Raw genomic sequence first — 23,683 nt, forward strand, 5'->3', positions numbered from 1 at the left:
CATCATTCTGTCTTTCATCAGGTCTTCAGCTAGTGGAATAAAGCTTATAAAGCCTAAAGATTTCCCCCATTGAAGTTTGATTGTAGATGCATCAGTCCACAGAACCTTTTTTCCATAACTCTCCAATAATTATATATATAGTCGTGAACAATGGAGTGCTCTGCTGAACAAACTACGCAATTTGTATATTTTTCTGTATTATACTCTGTAAAAGAAAACTTTCATATTGTCATCTATCTTAGAACATGTATGTCTATGACAAGCCTGTAATACAAGTCAAAAAGTATAATGACCAGGCTCTACTTGGCAGTGTTGTATCCATTATTTTATTTCAAAATTATCATGGTGAAGCCAGCCTAAAAAAACTCAAAATATCAAACTATCCTAATCCAGAACTACATACACATTCCTCCACAGCTGTAAGTAGCTGTGAGAGTGACTTCAAGCTTTTAATGAACCGTTGTTGCAGCAGTGCTATCTTCCTGCAGCCCACCTGCTACATACCTGCTCTAACCTTCTAATTGCTGCTGAAACTGCTGTCTGTGTACGTAGGAGGCCAAAACACTATTTTGAAGCTCCAACACACATCTGTGGGAGGGTCGCCTGAGACGCCAGGTGAGCACACAGTCTGTATGATCAGTCGTCTTCCTACACATATCACCTCTACAGAACTAAGAGGCCATGCAGCGGCAGCAGTGTCGCACTATCAGCTTGTTCCCCTCACATCTATCTGCCAACGTACGAGCAAAACAGCATCTCTATTTCGATACACAGGACCGAACCTGAAGAAGGACGAACACAGTCTGTGTTAGTAAAACAAAACAGCAGTAACAACAATTTATTAGCCGTTCTTTGCATTTTTGGGACCATTTTCTGCTTTAATGTATCCACCAACTCTCCAAATGTAGACATTTTTTTAATCATAACAAGAACTTTTTGTACCAGAATTCATTGTAGCCACTTGACAGTGAGTTTAATGCCAACTTGTTATCTGAACAGCCAGGCACGACACAAACCTCTCTCCCGGAAAAGACGAAACACACACAAAATAAAATCTAATACGAAGAAGTTGGAGACCCAAAGCGTGCACTTGACTGGACATCACAGCAGAAACACCAGCAGAAAGCAGATATGTTGGCATTAAAGCAGACATTAAAGCTGCATTTTTTGCTTTGGATGCAACATTCGGAGGTTACAAAGCAATCCTGCTGTGTTTTTTCTGGCAATTTCCAAGGCTGGCAAATCAATCTGGCTCTTTGTTAGACATCCACAAACACACTCCTGACGTCCATAAACAAAAGCCAGAAGCACCAGATCAGCGTGTTGGCTGTGCAGCAAGCTGTCAAGCTCTCGTCAAATTTGATTACTGTTACGACAGAAGAATGCAGATCTATCATGCTCATGGATCTGGCTTGTTATCACTGATTTTATTTACAGAAATCACTTACAGCCCTGAGGGTTTGTCTTTGAACGCAGCAGAGGAGAATTTTAACTCATTTCAACAATCATCAATTATTGTTTTTCTGTCATTTCATTTCATGTAATCTGACAAATTTACAATAGTCTTGCACTAATAATTTGCCATGTTCTGTCAATTCATTGTCACATTTCCCTCTAGTGGGTTGGTAAAAACATGCCAGCTGCCAAAGAAACTTCTTTATTGGAAAAATATTGATTGAATTCAGGATGGTCCTGTGCCAAAGTGCCAATTAGCATAAACAGCCACAGCACAAACAAACCTTCACTTAGCTGGTGACAAGTATTTATAAAGTCCAGGTTGGGAACATTTTTATAATGTTTAAGGTATGACGCATTTAATTGGGCCTTGGACCGTTGGATGATAATGAAAAAGAAGCTTTTTAAGCTGCTCTGAAAACAGCTGATGCACATTATAATTGATCGTTTTCTATTTTTCCGCTGCCCATCAGCAGCAAAGGGACGCTGGTGGTATCATTATTAACAGAATAAATCATGTAGGATAAATCATCTATCTGCATCTCTTCTTTATGCTTTCCACATCATAGCATTTTATCACTTTTATGAGAATTGATACCCCTGTCTCAATTTTAGTTTCCAGTTTGCTTAGGTTACCCAGACATTATCAGATATAAGACATGGATGTAGCCTCTGTGATGTCACTCTTTGGTTTGTGAACTACTGTTTTAAAGCCTCAAGTTTGTAATTTGGCCATCGTTGTCTTGGTAGATCTGACTGAAAACTTGAGGACACTTGGCATGTCTATATGGTAGCAACCACACCCGAAAGCATTACCTGCGTTATCTTCCATTCTACTCTAAATGGGATGATAATTTACTAAACAAACATCCTGCTGTATTGACAGAAACTGAAAACCAGTGACAGACCATAAACTGTTAAAAAAAAACATTTTCTGAGGTAACAAATCAAGTGAAAAGTAGGGCCATTTTCTCATCGATTTCCATACAATTTGATTTCTTTTTGCAATTGGAGGAGTCGCCCCCTGCTGACCATTAGACAGACTGCAGGTTTCAGGCACATCTGCACTGGTTTCTTTTTTTCAGACCCAAATGTTATATCCACCTATTATGTACAGTTCACGAGCTTATGGTAAACAGCTAGCCTGACTCTGATTGAAATAAAATCCATTCACTTGCACCTTATTATTATTATTATTTATTCAACATAAAACTTCACTATAGGTTTTGTAAAAACTCTGAAAACAAATATAATGTGTTAATTAGTGAAATTTAGCAGCCATTTAGCAGCTGCTTTGCTATCTTTGGAGGGAGGCTTGCTGTTTCCCCTTATTTTCAGTCTTTATGCTCCGCTAACTCCTGCTGGAGAGTGATATTGATCTTCTCTAACTCTCAGCAAGAAATCAAATGAATCCTAACACAGAACAATGTTTATTTAAAGTGCTCCTCTATGTTTTACCATTTTGCCTGAGTAAATCCAGGCACGCTGACAGACTAGTGTCACCAGTGTGATCACACATCGTCTCAGTGGAATCACTGCTGGAGCGTGACACGACCTCTGACCTCTCACCAGTAATCATACTCCTAGATTGAGTCAGTCTAACGCTGCACCACCATCAGCACATCTGCCCCTTCATTCATTCACACAGTGAAACACTGACAAACAGCACTTCTAAAAAATCCATTCTGCACATTTTTAGGTGACAAATAGACACATTTTGCCACTCTCGCTGATTCACACACTTTCAGTCAACTAAATGTGTCATATTCATGCATGTTTGTTCATTTATTCATTAGTCTATTAGAGGGATAGCTTGTTGAATAAACAGATTTGTTTCTGTACACAATATGCAATAACCACCACTGCGGATGTAAATTAGCATTGTTGCTATAATCCAGCATATTTAGGTCCATCGCTATCTAAATAGATGTTCATCAATGTGCATTGTCCCTATCAAACAAATAAATAAAAGCATTACTAGCATTAAAGGAATTCAATTTTGAACAATACAATACTTCAAAAGGATGAGCACATTATATATATTTATAATTCTTCATCATTAGGATAATTTAATTACAACTTAAGCTTGACAATTATCTACAACATAGTGGCCGCCATCTGAAGTACAAGATGAAGCTATCCATAATAGCTGCGCTGTTAGCTTTAGCTAAAGGTAAGCATACATTAAAAATAGATTTATTTTTCCCGAGCTGCTATCTTTATACAAAAAACCAAATTTGAACTTAACACGTTAAGATTTTTTTTTTTTTAAACAGAAAAAAAAATCTGTTAAAATCTTGCTAATTCTAATCAGTGTAGTGGAGAAGCTTAAATTTTTATGTTGACTCTTAACTCCAGTGGAGTTAATGTGACCTGATGTGGTTCAGTGACCTTTAAAGCACATATTTAAGTTTACTGTGATAACATGTAGAACATAAACTATACAAAAAATAAACCACAACATTTAAACCACCAGCAGTGAATTGAATAGGCTGTTATTGATGAGGTTCTTACAGTTACACCTGCGAAAGGGTGAGATTTATTAGGCAGCAAATGAGCAGTCGGTTCTTAAAGTTAATGTGTTGAAAACAGGAAAAATGGGCGACTGACAGAAGCTGACAATGGCCAAATTGTGACAGCCACACAACTGGATCAGAGCATCTCCAAAACTGTCACAGCGTGGGGGGTGAACCCGAGCAGAGAGCACACAGACGAGGGACTGAAGCAAGAACAAAGGTGGATTTTATTGTTTTAAATAGAGGTTCAGGGAGTGCTGGACGGGGTGGAAAACTGATGTCTGGAGTAACTGAACTAAACGGGGAGGGTGGGGGGTGACTGTACCAGGAACCGGCGGCCCGGGTGGCGTCCTCCGTGGTGGGGTAGGTTGGCGGCGGAGAGCGGGCAGGAGAGCCTCGTTCCAGGAGGGCGACAGGCGGGGTGTTTTCCAGAGCCGAGGGGGGCACACGGCTGGCAGAGACCCTCCACGACGAGTAGGAGATCCAGGAGCAGGCAGCAGGTCCAAGGTGAGGGAGGGGGGAGGTCTGGTCAGGGCTGGATCTGGAGTGCAGGAGATGGGAGGACAGAGCAGGTGGGACCGGGCAGCTGGGTCAGCGGAGCTAAACAGGAAAACAGAGCTAGTCAAGGCAAGGCGTTTTTTTTTAATGGCGAACTTTAGCAAAGTGCAAGGCGAGACAACTGACTGCATGAGCAGAGTTTCCTATCTGGCAAGGGGTGGAGTGTACGGCCAGCTTTTTGGTGGAGATGATCAGCAGGTGTGCTGCACCACAGCTGCCCAGAGTTCCGCTGATGAGTGATTGGTGATGAACAACAGCTGGACAGAGCAGGAAGGTGAGAGAGGAATAGGAGGGAGGAGGATGAGGGAGGTCAGGTGGGGGCTGAAGATGGGACAGAGGAGGGAGCCCTGACAAAAACAGCAGGACCTATGGATTGTTCTTGGTGTTTGTGGGGGGTGAAGGCTGGCTTGTGTGATCTGATCCCACAGAAGAGTTACTACAGGAAAAAGTTCTGAAAATCATAAAACTACTTATGGTGAAAAGTGATCTGAGTGATCTGACTCCTGTCACCCATCAAAGGCGTCTGCAGTGGGCACATGGGCGTCATGACTGGACTATGGAGCAATAGAATCCGTCTCAGTCTTAAAGACTAAAGACACAGCTCTTCACTGAACACTTTTGCACTTGACTGCAAAAAGGAACAAAAAATAAATTCTATTACCTCCCGCACTACCTGTAGGCACCAAGGTCCTTTCACACTTTAACTTGTTTTATTTTCTCCTGACTAGATCCTTGCTTGTGTTGTTTCTACCCTCAGATGTGCGTCACTTTGGATAAAAGCGTCTGCTAAGTTAAATTGTTCAATTGTAGAATAGAAGAAGGTGTTCTGGTCTGATGAATCATGTCTTCTTTCACAAATGTGGACAGCTGCATTGTTTACCTGGGAAAGAGATGGCAGCAGGATGCACGATGGGAAGAAGGCAAGCTGGTGGAAGCAGTATGATGCTCTAGACCAGGGGTGTCAAACATGTGGCCCGCGGGCCAAAACCGGCCCTCCAGAGGGTCCAATCCTGCCCTCAAAGTGTAAAAATTCCAGAGAGCACATTAACTGCAGATTGTATATTTGTAAAACTATAAATTTAAAAATAATCTCTAGTCCATGACAAGTTGTTTTGATCATAAAGTAAAATGCTAGATTGCTCATTGTTCTCAAGTGTCTCATTTCTGTAATATTTTGGCTTGTTTTTTGTCTTTTTTTTCTGACTTTTGTCATTTTGATTCTTGTTTTTTTCATTTTGCGTTTCCCTTTTATCTCACATGTTTTTTGTCTTATTTTTGTCATTTTGTGTTTTGCTTTATCCGTTCTTTTGTGTAGCATTTTTGTTATTTTGCGGTTTTTTGTTTTGCTTGCATTGTTTGTCTATTTTTTGGTTGTTTTGTTTCTCGCTTTTGTCATTTTTTTGTCTAGTTTTTGTCACTTTGTAACTTTTTTGTCAAATTTCTTGTCTCTTTTGTTTTCTTTCATGTCGTTTGTCTCATTTGTTGTTTTCTTTTTCGCTTTTGTTGTTTTGTGTCTCGTTTTCGTAATATTTTGTCTTGTTTTTGTTGTTTTTTGTCTGACTTTTGTCGTTTGTCTCATGTTTTTGTCGCTCTGTGTCTCGTTTTGTTTTGCATTTGTTTCTCGGTTATTTATAGGTTATTATGCTGTGATTTTACTGGTCCAGCTCTCTTGAGATCACATTGGGCTGAATGTGGCCCCTGAACTAAAATGAGTTTGATCCCTGCTCTAGACTATGATCAGCTGGGAAACACTTGGGTTCTGACATTCACGAAGATCTGATTTTCATTCCTGTGGATCTTACACATACATAAATGCTGTTGTAGACCAAATACACCCCTTCATGACAACGGTATTCCCTGCTGGCAGTTGCATCTTTCAGCAAGATAATGCAACATTGTTGAAGAATGGTTCGAGGAACATGGCAAAGAGTTCAAAATTTCCTAGTTCTCAATTCGATCAAGCATCTGTCGGAGCCCAACTGAGGCTTCACCTTGTAAATTACAGGACTTAAAGGATCTGTTGCTAACGTTTTGGTGTCTGATACCACAGCACACCTTCAGAGGTCTTCTGGAGACCAATTACTCAGATGTTTTTTATTTTACCGATAAAAAACATAATGTATACTTATGGGAGGTAATATAACCTTCATAAAGAGGCATAAAAGGAAGGCAACAGAACTTATCTGTTACACAGTTTGACGGCCAACAAACAAAGATTTAAACTCTTTTTCCTGAACTTCACTACTTGTATAATTACGGTTTTTGCCTTTGTAGGCAGAACGGTCTTCTAGCTTTTATTATTCCTAAAATGAAAGGTAATTTATCATTCACTGTCTGGAATGAAAGCCCATAAAACAGCATTTTCTCGTCTTAAAATGAAAGTCTGCTTTGTGTTTGCTGCCAGTTGGCCATCACACGCCTGAACTCTGCTGAGAAAACTCGGTTCAAACAACAAAGCCAACAGTTCTGGGATAAAACTCTGCTCTGGGTTTCCTTGCTTTCATTCAGTCCTCCTCCCTGCACACTAGGCCCACGTTCCTGACCTTCTTTCTCTCTACTTCTTCTTCTTCCCTCCATCCAACTCTCTAATTACAAGAGGCTGACAAGAGCTTTAAGCCGGCATCTTTCTGTTTTTTTTCTCTCTCTCTCTCACTCGCTGAGTCTATCGTCTAAATACTTAAGGTTCCCACTGGCCATATGGTGGTATTATCTAGCCTCCTTGATCTAAGAGGGCAGTGCCCGTGGCTCTGTGCATCACGGAGGATTTCAACGAATACAATGAAGCAGATTAGAAAGTACTGGTAGATTAGAAGAAAAACTCAATAGCAGAGAGGATGGAGGATAAGCAACCCTGAAAAGCACAGTTACCTTTTAAAAGATGGATTGATGGGAAGTATATTATAACAGGAACAAGTCTACAAATAAATATTGAGTAATTGATGACTGACTGTGTTTATTCACCATTTTTCCAGCTTATCCAGTGTTAGAATTCTCTTTTCTCTATTATAAACTGATTACTTGAGAGGCTTTTAAATGTTTGGACAAAATAGTCAAATGGAAGACATGCCATTGGTCTGTGAAAAGCCAATTTATTATAATTTTTGGAAACAGTCCACCACTTTCACACTCCAGCACCCTCTTTCCATTTTTATAACTACAGATAATGTCTTGTAATCAAACTGAAGTTGAAGAAACTTCCCAACAGTGATGCACAATTCCACTGATAAAGCAAAACTGCTGAAAGTCTTTTGAGTACTTAATCAAAATTACAATTAATTCATAGAGTTTTAAATGTGTCAGCAGATATTGTGAGCACTAAGCTTAGTATTTTGACATTTTGGGAAATAAGTTGATGTACAGTATGTAAGCAGCTACAGTCAGCAGGCAGGGAACTTATTTTGGCATAAAATATTGGAGACGGAGACCAACATCTAACTAACCACACTCCCAAAGGTAACAAAAACCGCCCACCAGCACCTCTGTTATGTCTTGATTGCTTAATCTGTACAACAGTGTAAAAAGGTTAATTTACTCTTTACTGGAGGTTGATTATTTCTTGGCCGAGGACAGTTGCCAAGCAACCACAAAAGACTTGAGGACATTACTGCTTCCAGCTGAGAAATAGTCCAAAAACCACAAATTGGTGGGCTTTTTCCTTTTTTTTGGACGGTTTGAACACACGAAATGTAACGTGTCCATGAGTAATTTTTTGTGTTATTGGTGGGCAGATTGTGTTACTTTTGGACTGAGCCAGGCTCTAGGGTTCCTACATATTGTCACTTTTAAAATTCCACACGCACAATACGCACATCGCAGGACACGCAATGTAAAGTAAAGCAAATTAACTGAAACACAAAAAAGAAAACTAGCACAATTCTCATTTCCCATGATTTTTCTAAAGCAGAAGTCTAACAGAATAGAATGTAGTATTCAGAATATAAATAGACTATAGTTTACTCTAAATTAAAGGCTCTTGGATTTTTTAAAATTACATTTACAAGACACAGAGTTTGTCGGCTCCACAGTGCTCAGTGAAATTAGTAACGGACAAGAGAGTAACGCTGAAAAGAAAGATTTAGTTGGAGAAACAAACACAAGGCAGTTGTATGTAAATATTTCAACTGCAGAAAGGATGATGTTGACCACAAACAGGTGCTCTATTAAGAGCGGTTTGCAATTGTTGCCACTACATGAACCAACAGAAGCATTTTTTTTGACCATTCAAATCAGCACCACAGAGCTCTGGATAATAAGTAAAAAGCCAGATCTGAATGCCAGACAAAGCAAAAAGAAAAGAAAAAAAAATATTTTGGATGCTTTTGCCAGTGGTACACCATAAAAGAAAGGCTTCAAAAGGCTTTTTTCAACATTTTGAAAATGCAGAAAAGCTACCCAGTTCATCCCAGATGGATTAAAATTTTTCTACATACATGTATTCAAGTCCCCTTGTGAAAGCCATCTGTATCTGAGAAAAACAAAACATCACAATATTCTACTATGCATGTTATTATGTAGCCAAATAATTGCCAGAAGATTGCCGCTCCAGGCACTGTAGCTAATAGAAATGAATTAACACCAGACCCAGACAAGTTCAGTGGACAGTGTTTTATTAGAGATGCAGCAACATCTCTGCCCAAAGAGCACCACTGCTGCCTATGAATAATTAATATTGGTATATCTCGACATTTCTAGTCAAATCAGAACTTTAAAAAAAAAAAAAAAAAAAGAGAAAAGTTTTAAAAGATCATTTTCTCAGCATCTCTTTTTTTTGCCTACACAGAAAAAAAATTGTATTTGCTTTTCTGGAATGTATCACTGCATAACTCATAAATGTTTAGACAAGCTTCATATTTGGTTACTTTTTATATTATATGTATCAGGGCTGAACGATTTGGGAAAAAAAACATGCAATTATTAAACAACTGTCATTATTCACTGTGTAATGCATTTAAAACATGTGGTGAAGCAATACCACGCGAGACTCCATCTAAACCATGACTGCCACATAAATCTGTAAAAAAAACAAAACAAAACACTGACATGACAGTTGGAATCCTGGGTCAAGCACGCTAGCACTAGTGCATATCCAAAACTGTATCCTCTGCAATTTACTAATTGCATTTTTCAATTAATTGTTCAGCCCTAAAATGTACACATGCAATTCAGAGATAGTACTGCAATCTCTTTCAAACTAATTTGGTGGCAGATGTCTGGATCTGGTGAAAGTATGAGGCACTTGGGGCAGGGCTGATCTGCAGGCTGTGACGTACACAACTGTGCTTTCAGCCAGAATGAAACAGAATAGAATAGAATGCCTTTTGTTGTCAATGTAAATTTTGCAACAAAATGAATGAATGAATAATCTCTTAGTGCATTCCAAATAAATACCAAGTGCAAAAGATAAGAACAGGGTATAGAAGAATGGGGTCAAAAGTCAGGAAACACCAATACTTTCCTATAATCTCTTCTTTTTTCAAAACTTATCCAGATCTGATAACTACTAAAATCAAATTCCACACTTTTCCAGACTGCGCAGAAACCCTGAAGCTAACAGACTGCTCCCTTTTCCCCAGTCTTAATGCTCAACTAACCAGCCAAAAAACAAACACGAGTGTTTCCCAAATATTCAGCTAATAGCTTTGTCCAGCCGCATCGGTCTGGTCCTCGCTGGTGGGTGAAACTGAGTCAGTCGTCTTACTTCAACCTGTGTGATTCATGCATCCGGCAAACTAGACGCTGACAGTCTGCGGTCGGTGCAGAGCAGAATTCTATTATGGTGACGTTGTGTTCGGGGAGCTTAACCTCATGTCTCTGTCCTCTCTGCTCTCACACACTAACATGCGTCAACGCCACCTGCTTGCCAGACTCGTTTGCTGTTGGACGGAGCCCCGAGAGCCGGCGAGAGGGACCGAGGTCGCCAACACACTGCTGCTGCCATCTGCCCACCGCTCAGGGTGTGTGTGTGTGTGTGTGTGTGTGTGTGTGTGTGTGTGTGTGTGTGTGTGTGTGTGTGTGTGTGTGTGTGTGTGTGTGTGTGTGTGTGTGTGTGTGTGTGTGTGTGTGTGTGTGTGTGTGTGTCCACGACCTGGGATGCCACCCACATGGCTGATCTGACATGTTTGGATGTCATTCCAATATCCGTTTGGAAAAAACAACAACAAATTGCCTGCTGTACATTTTTTGCAAAAGTAAAAATAATCTCAAAGAAAAAAAGAAAAATGAATGGGATTGTCATTTCAAAGATTAAATGATTTCTGTTCTCTTTTTAAAGTGGGAAAGTGCGAGTATTATACATCCCAGATAGGATCATTTAGTCGAGGAAATGTCAAAGCATGAATAAATATCAAGCACGACTGCACAGCCTCCAAGGTGACATCTTCAAATGTCTCATCAGGCTCAATCAGACCTAAAACAAGCATAATAAAAAGCAGCAAACTGTTTCATTTAAAAAGCTGGAACTCAAGAATATTTAGCATTTTTTCACTATTCTTGTTCTGTGGCTCAATAAATTGTTGCTGCTCTAATCCCAAAGTAAATTAAATAGCGTGTAGGGTCTCTACAGACACCGGGATTTTATTGTTGTTAAATAATTTTTCAGTTGTCATTTCAAAAATTAAACGATTTTTATTCTCTTTTTAAAGAGGGAAAGTACAAGTATTTCACATCCCAGTAAGGTCCATTTAGTCAGTGAAATGGAAGAATGAATAAAGTCTACAGCCTCCACGGTGACGCTGTAAACGTAACCTGAGGGTAATTAAAAGCAGCAAATTCTGTCATTTCAGAAGCTGGAACTCAAATATTCTGCATTTTTTCACTATTTTCCTTAACAGAAATTCCCTTTCTGTCAAACAGTAAATCTTTGCTGCTCTAATCCCACAGTAAAAGAAACAGTGTGAAGGGTCTCAACAGAAGCCGTGATTTTATTATTGTTAAATAACTCTTCAGTTGTCATTTCAAAAATTAAATGATTTTTATTCTCTTTTTAAGCATTTTACAACCCAGTAAGGTCCATTTAGTGAATGAAATGGCAAAGAATGAGTACATTTACAGTACGAGTCTACAGCTTCCACAGTGATGTCTTCAAATGTCTCATTTAGCTCAACAAAAACGTAGCCTGAGGTTAATGAAAAGCAGCAAATTCTGTCATTTCAGAAGCTGAATATTGTGCATTTTTTCACTATTTTCCTTAACAGAAGTTCCTTTTCTGTCAATCGATAAATCTTTGCTGCTCTAATCCCACCGTAAACCAAACAGTGTGAAGGGTCTCAACGGAAGCCGGGATTTCATTGTTGTAAATAATTCTCCAACAGAGGAGTCTGTCACCCAAACATTACAACTTAATCTTCACGACCATGCAGCTGCCGTGAGATTTAGTTTCCATTTTAATTGTGCTTGAAGAAAAATGCTGGAAATAAAATGAAACGCGGTGCAGAGGAGGTCAAGAGCCAGACGGCTCTTAAGAGGCTTATAAGAAGAACATCACTTCAAAAACACCTTCAGAACGCCCACTTGGAGACACAGCAGGAGACAGGTTGAGCCCGGCCACCGTTTGGGAGGCTGAATTTGGGTCTGTGTCTCATTCATGAGGCTCTTTTCAGTATTTCGACAGCCAAAAGGGTTTTAGGGGCAGAGCAGGACCTCGACATGACGGTTGACAAAGTGCCAAACTGCCTGGTCGGGAGCCAAACTTCAACCAGTGGCTGCTGCTGAGCTCCCACTGAGTGAGTAAAAGGCCTGAGAAGCAGAGTGTGAAAGGGGATACATGAGGGAGGATTACAGGACAACAGGCCTCCAGGCACAAACATGGAACAGCAGCAGTTCTGCACCTCTTTATAGTCATGTTGCATCTTTTTGTGACATATTCTGTGTCTCTGTTGTCTTTTACGGGTCATTGTAGTTTTTGCATTTTTTTGTGGTGATTTTGTGCCTCTTTTGGTGTTTTTGCATCTATTTGTCATAATTTTGAGTCTCTTTGTGGTCATTTTGCATTTGTCATTATTCTGAATCTTTTTATGGTCAATTTGCAAATTTTGTGGTCGCTTTGAGTCTGTTTGTGGTTGTTTTGCACCTGGTTGTAAACATTTTGCATGTATTTGTGGCCATTTTGAGTCTGTGGTCGTTTTGCTCTTATTTTCCTTGCTTGTTTATTTGTGACAGTTTTGCATCTGTTAATAATTTTGCATCTCTTTGTTGTTCTTTTGCACCTATTTGTGATTATTTTCAGTCTATTTCAGATCGTTTTGACTCTGTGTGGCCATTTTGTGTTTAGTTTTTCTCTTTGTACATCTCTTTGTGATCATTTAGCCACACTTTGTGGTCATTTTGCATCTCTGGGGTTATTCTGTATCTCTTTGTGGTTGTTGTACATCTCATTGTAGTTATTTTGCGTCTCTCTATGGCCTTTCTACATCTCTTTGTAGTTGTATTGTGTTTTTTGTTTCAAACTGAGTCTTACGCCCATAGGTCCTGGGGATTGTTTATCATCAACTGCACAATGTGAAAGAAAAACAAAAAACAATCTGCTTTATTTACATTACAAACACTTCATTTCCAACTAACTCATGCCAGTAAAATCATAATAATGAGTTTCTAGACCTGAGACACCCTTTATCCTTGGAACGGCTGGTGAATATTTTTGATGTTTGTTGACCAAAACAACTGTGCACGACTCTGACCTTCACAGAGTCTTCCACTGAAAGCCAATAAAACCATAAAACAGTGGTGCCCTGCAGCAAGTCGTAACTTAAGGGGCCTGTCATGTCAACCACCTCTCACTGAGGTCACCAAACACACCGTGCAGGGCTTACACTGACATTTAATTCATCCAAGCAAGCATTTGTAGTCATTTAATTAGCTTATGCACTGCACTCCTCCCAGGCAGTTTAATCTAATACTGGAGCTGGCAATCAATCACAGGTGATCCCTCATTTAGAAGCAGCACACTCAGGCAGCCACGTGGTCAATTTGGGGGGGGAGCCTCAAACCAATATGAGTTTCATAGAGGTTTGCACAGAACACATGATGTGTGGAGCTGAGTAAACGAAGACAGTCAGTGGAGCTCCAGATGTCAGTGTGAAGGCTGAGGGAAGTGAGTGTAGAGCAGAAAGCATCCCTACCTTGTTGAGGCTCCTCTGTGCGGGTTCCCCTTCTCTCCCTTCTCCCTCTTTTGTCTCCTCTTTCTCTCGCCTCGGCACCGCTTCTGCGTTTTAACACCAGTTTTCCTCCTTCTCCGCCTCTGAACGCCTCACGTCAGGTTTTATTCCTCAGCTCCATGCAGTCTGTCGCTCACTGAGCCTCCCCTTCCCCCCTCTGTCAGTCACATCTCCTCCCTCTCTCACCCTCGCTCTCTCTCCGCTGTCCCTCCCCGTGCTGCCTTCAGGGGCGCCTCGGAACCTGCACACTCCACCAAAGCCATTGTGTTCGAAATGTGAGTTGGCAGGACATGTTTGAGAGTCTGCAGCACAACAGTGCAACATCATGCATCTCATCGACATCTGCATGCCATTTCACGTTGTGTCGCTGTTTTGTAGACATGTCAAAATCTAGGTTTATTTATTCTTTTCACAAATACAGCCTACAGGTGATTCTGACTGATACCATAGTCTAGTCTGTGATCACTGCTTGAATATTAGTTGGAGGTTTTGCTGACAATAAGAAACACATGAAGTGGAAACCTCAAAATGCCAAACATTCATTTCTAAAAGAGGGAAAAATATATAAGATGATATAAGATGGTAGGAATGACAGATAAACTCGTGCTAAGTCAAAACCATTACAAGTAACACAAAACATGATGATTTTAACATATCAGATTTTATGGAAGGCTTGAGATTCTACTTATAATTTTTAGTTGTTTGACTTAGCATGAAATTTCTTTTTTAAGAATTAATTTAAAAAAAAAACAACAACAACAAAAGTCTACGCTATCACTTTAGGAAAGAGTGATCCGATTTTTACCCATTTTTAAAATAATTTCTAGACCAATTACGTTTATCTCCTTGTGGTTTGTTTTACTGGTCATACCTACAAATTGTATCAAGATTTTGCAATGATTAATCAATTTGCTGTCAAAAATGATTTTACCAACTATTTTGGCAGTAAGTTAATCAGTTTGAGTATTTATTTGTTTTATTAGAAACTATCTATGTTCTTGCTTTAGGAAACAATGATGAAAATTGTTCACTACTTTTTGATATTTTATTGACCAAACAACCAGTCTATTAATCAAAAATAATAATCATCATCAGATTCATTGACAATTGAAATAATCCTTAGTTCCAGCCAATGTTCCCTGTAATTTTTCCTGAGTGTGAGCAAACACACAAACTCCCTGAGCGTCCCTTGGACCACTGTGAGCAACATCAGACGTGTGCACTGTGGTCACACCAGCATCACATCCATTCAAGTTACATGGTTCATTAAAAGAATCAAATTACAGCATTTACATTTCTGTTAAAACACTTTGTCAACAGGAGCCAGTTGAAGGCTGCAGTGATTTTAGTGACACTACAATGTATAAGAGTGAAGTTATTGAATATTTGTCTCTCTTTACTGTTGCAGTGGTTTTGCAAATTGCAGACGGACCCTGTTCACTCCATTGACACCAATGTTATTCCTGTAGCTTGAAAGACAGCTACTTTTGATAAAACTGGGCTTGTAACACATTGTCTGCCTTGCAACAATGGGAAAGAGGCACCGTTTATGTTTTGACAACCTATATCTAATGAGTTATTGATGCTGGAAGTCCGAATCTGTGAATATCTTTCCAACTTTACTGAACTTGGGGCCACTACCACCTAAGGAGTGATATATTTAATTTTGAAAAAAGCATTTAGCCATACTTAAAGCTTTAAGTGCTTTATTAACACGGAACTAAAAATTTTGTATTGTTTTATTATCACAGGTTCTGTCTGAAAAGAGGTGGCATCATTTTAAACAGTGAAATCAAACTAATAAAATGTAATGACCAACCAGTGAGTAATACTGGATTCTGCAAAAACATAAACAACTTTTTTAAAAATCTAAATCTTATCTTAACACAGTTAATGTATTAACTTATTTATGTGTGTATGCATGTATTTATTGATTTATTTAGTACTGTTAACATATCAGAGTTCTGAGTGAGTTTTTCTTAAGATAGGCAAAGGCCATTTATTGATTACATATAGGCTGTTAAATGTTTATTAAAAACTAAAAAGCATTTTAAAAAACAAACTTAGGCATTTATTGAGTCACTAAAATACTGTAGATTACAGACCACATCAGCATGATTATAAGCATCCTCTGGTAAATGAACAACCAGATACTGATGTCTCTCACCATATGGACTTCAGGAGATGACTGGGGGATGATAAACTGTGACCTACTGGTTGGGTTCTCTCTGTTCTCATGTTTCTTACATGTTTGTCCCCTGACAGCCGGGTCCTAATGTTTTTTGAGCAACACACCATACTATGACGTTTTTACAATGATGGTTCTACTATGGAACCAGTTTGACATGTTCAGGTGTTCTTTGTGAGAAAACTCAGAGATTTCAGGTATCAGAAGGTGGTTTTCAACTTTCTTTGTTAACTTTCTGCTTCAACTTTAAATTAAATTTCCTTCACTAACCCAGCCCTCTAAAAGAATAGATGGCTTTGATAGCAGGGCTCTCAGAAACATCGAAAACATCAGATGGCCCCAGCGGGTTTCCAACGCAGTGCTTAGAGCCCGCATCTGCCAGCCCAGAGCATCTTGCTTGGCCGCGCAACGCCGCACCCGCTGGTTCGGCCACGTCCTCCGCCTCCCTCCTGACCATCCGACGAGAGCCATTCTCCAGTTCGACCCGAAAGGCCGCAGGTTGGACACGACCACGAGGCAAGCCCCGCACCCGATGGCTCGACGTTGTTGCGGGCGACCTCAAACAACATGGAGTTGCTGTGGAGGATGCAGAGCTGCTGGCACAAGACCGCGAGCAGTGGAAGAAACTGGTTCATCTGGTAGGCTCGACGCATATGGACGGGATGCTCCGCCCTTCGCAGGAGCCAAGAGAAGAACCCAGCCCCCTGGAATTCCAGTAAGCTGTGTTCCTATTGGCTGTCTAGGTGGCTGCTTGGTGTTATCAGGAACACCTGAGCAGCTCAGTGTCTTCCTGCTTTATTTAGCTGCAGACAAATATTTCCTCTGCTTCTCTTCACCACTAACCGGGTTTGGCTCCGTTGCTTTCGTTTGTTCTTTAGGCGTTGGCTTGCAGCTTCCAGCAGTAAAATCGTCTTTAATGTGTTTCTTGGTGTGTTTTAGGGCTTTGTACTGGATAGTTGTCTTGGTAAAGGTGGTTCTTTAGCCACAGTTAGCACATGGTCCTAATGTGTGCAGTGATTAGTGGATTTGGTGCAGCTGAGTTGTGTCTTTATCTTGGCTGTAGTGAGTCTTTAGAGGTTTTTGCTCAGACACATTCTGTATTCTTGTTTGTGAACCAGCGTTGGTTGTCCAGAAGGTAAGAGTTCCTGTCCTGATTCTCTGTTCTCAGAGGTTCTCTGGTAGGCTGCAGGAGACTTTAGTGTTTGGGTTGTGTTAGTTTGGTTTTTGTACAGTTTCATTTGGACGACTATCTTGAGGCCCCTCCATGTGGTTTAGTGAGGTTTTCTGCAACAGTTCTACATAGCAACCTGCAGCAGAAGAGACTTTGAGAGTTTTTAGGAAGTTCTGGAGACCAGACTGTAGAGCAGCAGAAACATTTATCAGCAGTTTGAGCAGGAGAAGGTGAGCTTCAGAGTAGAAATGAGACGGAAACCTTCTTGACCCGTGTGGTGAGGTCCTGTAGCAAGAGTTTGAGCAGGTTGTGAAGAGTCTGTAGTTCTTTGGTCTGAAAGCACGAGAAGAGTCGACTCATTAAAGGAGAAAACAGGAGATGTTGTTGGTTCTTCTGTCGCTCTGCAGTTTCCTTAGACTAAATATCAAGTTTATATTTTAAATGATTTCCAATGTGAGCCCAAGAAGACTTCAATAAACTCCCTCCATCCCCTGAACACAACATATTTTATTACCATGTTAAATCTTTTTTTTAAAAATGTTTGAGTTTTAATCATAGTTTTAGCATAGTTTTTTCTCTTTGCTTGTTTAGTTTTGTCATCTGTGTAAAAGGTGCTAAACAAATAAAGTTGAATTGATAAACTGAATAATTGACTAACTCATGATTGTGACAACAGAAGTATTTTCATTGTGATTTAAGGGTTTATTTCATTTTTAAGGTTGGGGTTAAAATCTTGACAGAAAAAGAAGATTAAAGAAATAAATTAGATAACAAAAAGCAATTAAAGGAAAAAAATTAATACAATAAAACTTAAAAAGTTTTATTATTAAAAAGATTTAAGAAATTTAAGATGTAATTTTCTAATTAAACATTTAATTTTTTAAATTAGATGTTTTGTCTTTTTAAAGGTTTAATAATCTAATTAAATGTTTTGCATTGTTTTAAATGTTTAATTTTCTTCTTGTTTAATTGTATTTTTTAAATGTTTAATTATGGAAAATATTTTATCTGTAACTTTTAATATTTGTATTTTAAAAATTTTGTTTAATTTCATAATGACATGTATCTTGTTGAATGATCTCATTCAATATTTTGTCTGTTTAATGTAATTTAATTGTATTGAATGTTTAACTCTATTAAACAGACAAAATATTGAATGAGATCATTCAACAAGATACAATCCATGTCATTATGAAATTAAACAAAATTTTTAAAATACAAATATTAAAAGTTACAGATAAAATATTTTCCATAATTAAACATTTAAAAAATACAATTAAACAAGAAGAATATTAAACATGTAAAAAAAAATGCAAAACATTTAATTCGATTATTAAACCTTTAAAAAGACAAAATATTTAATTAAAAAATTAAATGTTAGTTAGAAAATTACATCTTAATGACAATAAAACTTCAAATAGGAATTACACAGAAAATACAATGAAGCATTTAAAAAGAAAAATAAACATTAAAAGGTGGTAATACATTTAAAAAGAAAAACAAAGATTTAATGAAAACATTAAATATTGGGAAAGAAAAAGAAACTCAAACAAGCCGATAAAACATTTGAAAAAAACAATTAAACATTAAAAAGACAAAACATTTGGAAATCAAATCAGATATTAGAAAAGAATAAAAGGTGAGAAAAGAGCAAAACTAAACGTTTAAGAAGAATCAAACTAAAGACAAAACATTTGAAAAGACACCAGTTAGACTTTAGAAGATCAAATTAAACAGAAGAGACAATAAAACAATCAAAAAGAGCAAAAACAGATAAAGGTCTTCAAGCGTTTTCTAGTCTGAAACGAAAACATCAAGTTGTTTCTTCAAACATTTCCTCTTTCTATGTTCTTGATTTGATTGTGGACAGGTTTACTAAGAACTCATTTCAGAAAACTGCTTTCCAGATAAAGTCTACTAGTAGTTGAAGGCATTTATCAAACTAATGTTACCTTCTGATCTCCACAAACTTTACTGTTCCGTGAAGAGAATCAAAATTTGTTGAGGATTTCTAAAAAACCCACAGGTGAAGGTCTGAGAAGAACTCAGATGGATGGTCTAAATGTGAAATCAAGACTCATGGTCACAAGTTTTAAGGCTTCTGTTAACCAGAAAGTTCAAACTAACAGAGAAGTACTGAGAAACTTTTAAAATTTCAGTCCTCAGACTGTGGAAAGGTTCAAACTAACAGAGAACTACTCAAGAACTTCTAAGATTTCAGTCCTCAGACTGTCGAAAGGTTCAAACTAACAGAGAACTACTCAAGAACTTAGAAGATATCAGTCCTCAGACTGTCTAAAGGTTCAGACTAACAGAGAACTACTCAGGAACTTAGAAGATATCAGTCCTCAGACTGTCTAAAGGTTCAAACTAACAGAGAAGTACTCAAGAACTTAGAAGATATCAGTCCTCGGACTGTCTAAAGGGTCAAACTAACAGAGAAGTACTGAGAAACTTTTGAAACTTCAGTCCTCGGACTGTCTGAAGGTTCAAACTAACAGAGAAGTACTCAGGAACTTAGAAGAAATCAGTCCTTGGACTGTCTGAAAGTTAAATTTGACAGAGAACTACTGTGGGACTTAGAAAATTTCAGCCCTCAGACTGTCTGAAAGTTAAATCTAACAGAGAACTACTGTGGGACTTAGAAAATTTCAGCCCTCAGACTGTGTGAAAGCTCAGGTCCTGAGGACTCGGGAGGTGTGGAGGCTTTGGAAAGTCTTGGAACTGAGGGTTCCACCCTCCAGCACAAAGGCAAAAGTCCAACCTCCTGAGAAAAACAGTCGAGTCGAGACTCGAGTTAAAAAAAAACTCGAAAACGACAAAAAATAGATGATAAATGCGCAAAAAAAAGAAGAATTTGTATCTGAGCGAATAGCTCAGGGGGATAAGAGGAGAGACTACAGAGTGGAGGGTCGCAGGTTCAAGACCCACCAGTGGCAGTTTTCTTTCTTTGTCTTTGTCAGGATATTGAGAAAAATTTAAGAAGTGTCTGGTCTTGAACCAGCGACCTGCAGCTCCATAGGTAAATCCTTAACTCACTGAGCTACAGATCAGATAAAAAGAAATAAATTCGTCCTCCCTTTGGCATCGTAGTTTCTGTGTGACCACATGGGTGGAGCCAAGGCGGAGTCTGGGTGGAGTCAGGGCGGAGAGTAGGCGGGGGGGTGGGTGGGGGAGGAGAGGGGGAGGCCGCCACCCACCTCCCCGCCTACTCTCCGCCCTGACTCCCCCCACGGCCCACCACACCTTCCCCCGCCCGACGAGTTTTTCGAGTCTCCACGAGTTCTTTGAGTCTCCACAGGTTTTCCCGAGTTTCTGGAGTTTCCACCAGGTCGGAGGCAGAACAAGTTGTCATGAAGAGGTGTTGAAGTCGGCCAGGATGGACTGACTTTTTACAGCGACTAGAAGGAAGACCACTAGAAGAGCAGGTCTTTAACCACCATCCATAAAATCCATGGAGTCAGCTCCAGAGAAATGAAGTGAGGTCAACTTTTATCAACCTCCATCCAGATGTTCAACTCGATATCTTTACTTTGACATTTTTAGCACCACAAAGCTTTAGTATCACACTTTATTATCATTTATTAGGACTAATGGAATCCACCAGCAGATTTAGTTTTTGTTGAGAAACTTTATTCTTGTCATCGTGGGACTGCAGTATTTAAAACTCTTCCTTCTATTTGACCTCATGTTCATTAGTTTTAGTGGAGAAAGTTATTTTAGTTGTCGATTAGTCTCTTAAAAACCATAAAATAAATTGGATTAGTCAAGAGGTTTAAAGTTCTTACTTTGTCATATTTTAAATATGACAAAAAATATAAAAATAAAGTGTCGAGACAATTTGACCTGTATTTGGTGTTATATAAATTAAACTGAATTCAAATTGTATGTATCTTGTAATGTTGGAGTAATTCAGCCATATATGTTGGAAAACACATTTTCTTTGTCCATTAATCTGTTGACTGTTTTCTCCAGTAATTCATTTCTTGTTTTGGTTTATAAAATGTCAAATCCAAATATATTCAGTTTACTGTCATAAAACCCAAAAAGATTTACATTCATGATGCACGAATCAGGCAGTTTTTCACTTTCTATCTTAGTTTAGTCAGAAAGATAGTTGATAATGTGTGAATTGTTGCAGCTTGTGAGCCGTAAAAGGTTTTAATCTTTGGGGCCGAGTGTCAGAAAACATTTAGAAACCAACATCAACAAAACACTCAACAAAGATTTGAATATCATTAAAGGGAAATCCAAATTTTGCATGACAATGTCTAATTAAAGGACATTTATTTCCAACGTAAATGTGTGATATTCATCCTCTGGAGCTTTCTCTTCACATCGTCTTCCACCTGGACTGGTTTGGTCGGGAGCATGTGCAACAAACATCTGAAAAACTGCACTTTAACATCAATGAATGACACTGAAGTTTAATCTCTACATAAATGAGACTCAGTCTGGATGTGCTGCTCTGTCATTAACTCCTAAGTTTAGGGAAAGTTCAAACAAAAGAGGACAGTTCAGATAAGACTTGAGAATGAGCTTATTCTGAACAAACATCTCAGACTTTCTGAGCTTCAGCACCTCTAGCAAGATATTTTAACAACAAGCAACTCAAGAGATCCAGGAGTTGGTGAGAGTTACCTTTAGCTGAGCCAAAGAACATGTGGGACGCTAACCTAGCAAACATTTCAGACTTTTCTCTGTGAATTCTGAGAAATAACTTCCTATTTAATGACAGAGCTACACATCTTAACTCAGTCTCATTAAAACAGACTCTAATTCAGTGTCATCCATCCATATTAAAGTGCACTTACACAAAATGTTTGTTGCATGAGCTCCAACAAAACCTGTCCAGGTAGAAGGCCACTTTGACAAACAGGAAGTGGAAGATTCCAAGCAGATTTATAGAAGGGGGAACCAGACTGTACTAAGTGTGGTCGAGTATAGAGGGGTGTTTTGTGGGTTTTTAAGGCTGATAATGATTATTAGTGAGACATTTGGAGCAGATGTTCATTTGCAGTAAATGAAAGTATTTAAAATCTTGGAGTTAAACTTAGAAGAACACAAACTAACAGAAAACTTTGTTGATACATTTTTGTTTTGTTTACAGATGTTAAGTTAAAGGAGTTTTATTCGTGACATATAACCAATCAAATCACTCCAGAAGACAGAGCGACCACAGGTAGATAAAGGTTCAGAGCCAAAGTAGCGCCATTTTTAAATGTATTTATTACTGTAAATCAGTAAAAATAAAATACTGATAATCAGTAAATCAGTCAGCCCACAATTACTACAATTCTACAATGTATGTCTCTTTGCTTTGACTTGTTATTTGTACAATATACGATGTATATGATGGTGTTTTTTCATCCCAAAGGCTATACTATGATGTTTTCTAAGAGACATACGATGCTACTCTGCTTGTTCTGGCTCTGGGCTGCTGCACTCCTCCTCTGTTGTTTTCTGGATTGTACTCAGCTTCATGACTTCGTCCACCCGGCCTCCGTTGACTCGTCCCGCCTGCCGTCTCTGGAGCTGAAGCTGGATTGGAACAGACCAAAGTACAGTCCAATCACGATGCCAGCTGCCTCTCAAAAGGCTCCTTCATCTGGCAGGTGGCGGCACTTCTTCTGAGGGGAAGCTGAGCTGGCCTGGCAGAACTTTGGAGATGTGTTCCAGTGGTTGGTGGATGTGTGGGGAGATAGAGAGGGACCTTTGAATTGTTCAGAAAGGAAAACAGGGAACCCATTGGTAGTTTTAGTTTAGGATGCTACTGCGGTGTGTTTTTGGGTTTTAAGAGGTGAACAGGAAGAGTTTTTTTTTCATATTGATTATCTTTTACTTTGTTCCTGGTTGGAATGCCCATCTATGTCAACATGAAGTTCACTTTTAATTCTGTTGATTTATTTTTATTTTACTAACACCCATTTGCTTTTAACCCCCTCACATGTTGTGTTGTTGTAAACTTACTCTTTCAAATAAATTCTCGTCTAACCCTCTGGAAACCAGCGTTTGGACTGTTTTTGTGTTGCTCCTCACCTACTGACAGCTGTGGACTAAAGGCTATACTGTGACGTTTTTAGAGCGACATGCTATCCTATGATGTTTGTTGGGCGACACGCTATACTACAGGCTTTTTTAATTGACATATTACTGTGACTTTTTTTGTTTTTGTTTTTTTTGTTTTTTTAGCAACATATAAGACTTTGAACAGTTTTAAAAGTTATTATACTTTTACTTGTGCAATGAAATTATTATTCTATGGCATTTTTTAGATGACATATTATACTCTGATGTTTTCTTGAATTACATATTATTTTGACAATATAGTGCACTATGACATTTTTTGAACCACATATCATACATGACAATTTTAGGCAACATCCTATCATTTTGCGCTTTTTGAACACCATAATAATCTATGTTTTGTTTTTTTTTCTTGCCAACATGCTGTACTATGAACTACAGGCCATACTATGTTATTCTTGAGTAAAGCATACTATACTTTGACATTTTCTGAACTACATCCTATACTATGGCGTTATACACAGAGTGCTTTGGTTACATGTTGATTTATAATCTAGATTTTTTTCTGTTCTGTTTTTTGACAGGATTACCACAGATCTGACTGTGAACACTGTCG

The 23,683-nt window shown here is 38.7% G+C and overlaps 1 protein-coding gene across 5 annotated transcripts in view; it reads right to left on the reverse strand.

The window, feature by feature from the left end:
• Positions 1 to 13,859, reverse strand: part of LOC111586950 (MAGUK p55 subfamily member 3-like) — a 34,920-nt gene extending 21,061 nt beyond the window's left edge. For 2 of the 5 annotated variants that reach the window (XM_055004820.1, XM_055004819.1), the window contains exons 1-2: positions 13,646 to 13,858; positions 4,297 to 4,571 (exon numbers count right to left, since the gene is read on the reverse strand). The gene's annotated coding sequence lies outside the window, so the exon portion shown is untranslated. Of the gene's footprint in view, positions 1 to 4,296; positions 4,572 to 13,645 lie in introns of all 5 variants that reach the window. The other 3 variants (XM_055004818.1, XM_055004816.1, XM_055004817.1) reach the window with 3 other exon arrangements.
• Positions 13,860 to 23,683: the final 9,824 nt, after the last annotated feature.

This window comes from Amphiprion ocellaris, chromosome 18 (assembly GCF_022539595.1).
Source record: "Amphiprion ocellaris isolate individual 3 ecotype Okinawa chromosome 18, ASM2253959v1, whole genome shotgun sequence".
NCBI classification, from domain to species: Eukaryota; Metazoa; Chordata; class Actinopteri; family Pomacentridae; genus Amphiprion; species Amphiprion ocellaris.